Source organism: Asparagus officinalis, chromosome 5 (assembly GCF_001876935.1).
Source record: "Asparagus officinalis chromosome 5, Aspof.V1, whole genome shotgun sequence".
Lineage (NCBI taxonomy): Eukaryota > Viridiplantae > Streptophyta > Magnoliopsida > Asparagales > Asparagaceae > Asparagus > Asparagus officinalis.
Window position 1 is genome coordinate 53656193 of NC_033798.1, and position 3899 is coordinate 53660091.

Genomic DNA, 3899 nt, shown 5'->3' on the forward strand with positions numbered 1-3899 from the left:
GATTTTGGCAATTCGAAAACAGGAACGGATATGGATTCCAATTTTAAGATCAATAAAAGCAAGTTCATCTCTTTCCAAACACATCCCTAATTAGTTTTGATCTTAATGAAAATTAATGAATTTTAGATCAAATCCAAAAAATGAAGAAAAAACATGATATTGATGAAAATTGATGAATTTTAGATCAAATCCCAAAAATAAATAAAAAGCATGATATTGATAAAAATTAATGAATAGAATATAAGATCAAATTTCTAAAAACATGATATTGATAGCTAGAACTATACGTATTTGTCCAGCGCCGAATTACTATTACTATTCATACATACGTGTACTATTCATAAGCACGGTTACTATTCATACGTACATGTACTATTCATAAGTGCGGGTATTATTCATATGTACGATAATATTCATAAATACAATTACTATTCGTATGTACGGTACTATTCGTAAGTAATGTTACTATTCATATGTACGATACTATTCATACGTATGGTTACTATTCATGTGTACGGTACTATTTATAAGTACTGTTACAATCCATAAGTACGTGTGCTATTCATAAGTATAGGTATTATATTATATATGTATAATATATGTATATATAAATATATATAATATGTATAATATATGTATATATAATATATTTTTATATATGTATATATAACATATTTCTATATATGTATAATATGTCATATGTGTGTATATATATACTCTCTCTTAGTATATAAGTATATATAAGTATACTCTCTCTTATATAAGATATAAGTATATATATATGTATAAGTATATATAAGTATACTTTCTCTTATATAAGTATATATAAGAATACTCTCTCTTATGTATAATGTATGTATGTATGTATGTATGTATATATATACTCTCTCTCTTAGTATATATGTATATATAAGTATACTCTCTCTCTTAGTATATATGTATAGATAAGTATACTCTCTCTTATATAAGTATACTCTCTCTTATATATGTATACTCCCTATTATATAAGTATACTCTTTTATATATGTGTGTGTGTATACTCTCTCTCTTAGTATATAAGTATAGTATATTACAACGGCTACTTCTTCCCCATTGGCCCAACGGGCAACGGCTACTTATGTGATTCTCTCTCTCTCTCAAGTTATAACTTATAAATATATACAATATATTTACATATAATATATGTATATATAATATATAGTTACATAATAATTTGTAAGTATATACTAATATAAGTATACTCTCTCTTATATATGTATAAATTTAATTTTATTTAAAATTTAAATTATACAAAAAAAAGACAAAAAATTAATAAAAAATAATAATTTTATTAATCACTTAAAATGACATAAATTACAAATAAAAAATTATAAAAATAAATTCTTTATTAATAATTAATGAATTATTTATAAATTATAAGTATAAATTTATTTTGAAATTCATCACATCACAATAGATAAGTACATCCCAAATAGGTTTTTTTAAATTTCTTTTCGTTTCTTTTGTTTTGATTAAAATATGCTAAAAATTAGTTTAACATTATTATATTTTATATAATTATGTATTAGTATATACTTACAAATTATTATGTAACTATATATTATATATACATATATTATATGTAAATATATTGTATATATTTATAAGTTATAACTTGAGAGAGAGAGAGAATCACATAAGTAGCCGTTGCCCGTTGGGCCAATGGGGAAGAAGTAGCCGTTGTAATATACTATACTTATATATACTTATATACTAAGAGAGAGAGAGTATACACACACACACACACACATTATACATATATAAGAGAGAGTATACTTATATAAGAGAGAGTATACTTATCTATACATATATACTAAGAGAGAGAGTATACTTATATATACATATATACTAAGAGAGAGTATTCATATATGAGTATTTCAAAAGAGGATTTTGATAAGTGTTGAGTTGATTACACTTGAGTTAGAGGTTTATTTACATGCATGAGTTGGGTATCGTTGATGTGCACATCTCAGTACTATTTAGGATAGTGCGTCGATATACTAGATATACAAAGTTTATACACGAGATGGATATCGTTGATGAACTCAGTTCAGTACTACGTGGGGTAGTGCGTCGATATTCCATTTGTACAGGCCATTGAGTTGGGTTTGGATGCTTTGTCTAGCAGTCTGTCCGAACGTGGGTGCGATAAGGCTTGTGAGCCGTCTTTGAGGATACTTATATGGTAGGCCGTTCCGCAGTCATGTTACGTACTGAGATCGCGATGAGACTAATGAGCCATGTACACTGTTTAGGATACTGATTGGGTAGTCTGTTACGCATGGTAATGCGATGAATCAGAATATTGCATGAGATTACATCATGACGATTATGTGATAGCCTGAGTTGGGTGGATGCCAAAAGTGAGACGACTTATTTGTTGAGACATATATATGACTAAGATACCTTGTTCTTGTGAGTACATGAGATTTACATATGCTGATGTTCATTATGAAGTCATTATTATCCTGTATTGCTTTGTTCTATTCTTAGTCCGGGGTTAATATTTAGTTATCTACAATTTAAGACATATGGTATATACATGAGGGTTTCCTTATTTGGATTATTTCGCTCGACGTACTATGTCTCGTGTTATAAATTTCTAACTATTAATTCCATTAGACATGGAGAAAATAATCTAGGTAGACTATGCTTAATAGATAGGGCCCTCACTAAATCTAGCAGCCCTTCCCCTGGGGGCGGATGGAGGTGAACTTGCTGTAGCGCTCTGACGCTCTTGTTGTTTCTCTTTTTATTTTAACTTCCTTTCAAGTAGCAGCTCAGAGTTTCATAGAGTCGCAGGATGACGGATTTCCAGCATAGTCACCGGCACATAGTTTTAGTAGTTGAGGCTCCACCGTAGTTTTATGTTTTATTTTCAGACATTAGAGTTTTGTATTCCATCTTGTAAAGGTAGTGTGCCTCAACACTATTTTTAGTTAACTCATATTGAAACATTTCACAGTTATTTCAGATATCAGATGTATTCCAGTTTATTCATTTGAGACATGATTATATTTATGAGATATTTTGTTCTACATCATGTCTATTGTATTTATTTTTTCTTATTTTGCCTGTTTTATACCTGCACTTTTACTTGATTCCACTAGAGAGATATTACTGTGATGGTGAAACATATTGTTGTACAGTGTGGGTGTATGGCATGTTTGACATCTCTGGGTTCACCTTGGACTACAGCTATGTATGAAAATAGGGGCGCCACAGTTGGTATCAAAACTCTAGTTCTTATATCCTTAGGATCATCCTGTGTCGAGTCGTGGAGCTAGAATAGAATTTCCTAAGATTCATGTATAGAGTCCAATAGGAATTCCTAGAAAAAGTAAGGATGTTATATACGTATATTCAAAAATTATGATTTTTTTTACTACCTTACTTTAATTGAAAAGTATTTGCGTGAATACTTATCATGATACGTTATGTTATATATATATGTTTGCGACCTCATTTACTATGTCAATTAAGCTCTCCTCTTGATATTATAAATGTTTGGGGAGAAAGTTGATGTATTCATTACGATGTTCATACAACTTCAAACATTACAATTAAAACAAAAGTTAGTCTTTTTATAAGACCCTTATATAATAAAAACAAAAAAGTACAACTCTCGTCAAACAGCACAACGGGTATTTATCGCCCGCTGCTTGCGTGGGATCTTGGTCTGTGATGGAGATGTTGATGTCCGTGGACCACCAAATGATCAGATCAGATCCGGAGCTTTGTTGATTTGTGAAGGAATCAGAAAGCCGAAGCAATTATCTCGGCAACAACGAGATAATCACTCTTATCGAGATCACCGCAACGGGGTAATCTCAAGGCAAAGGACCGGGAAGTGTAGATCT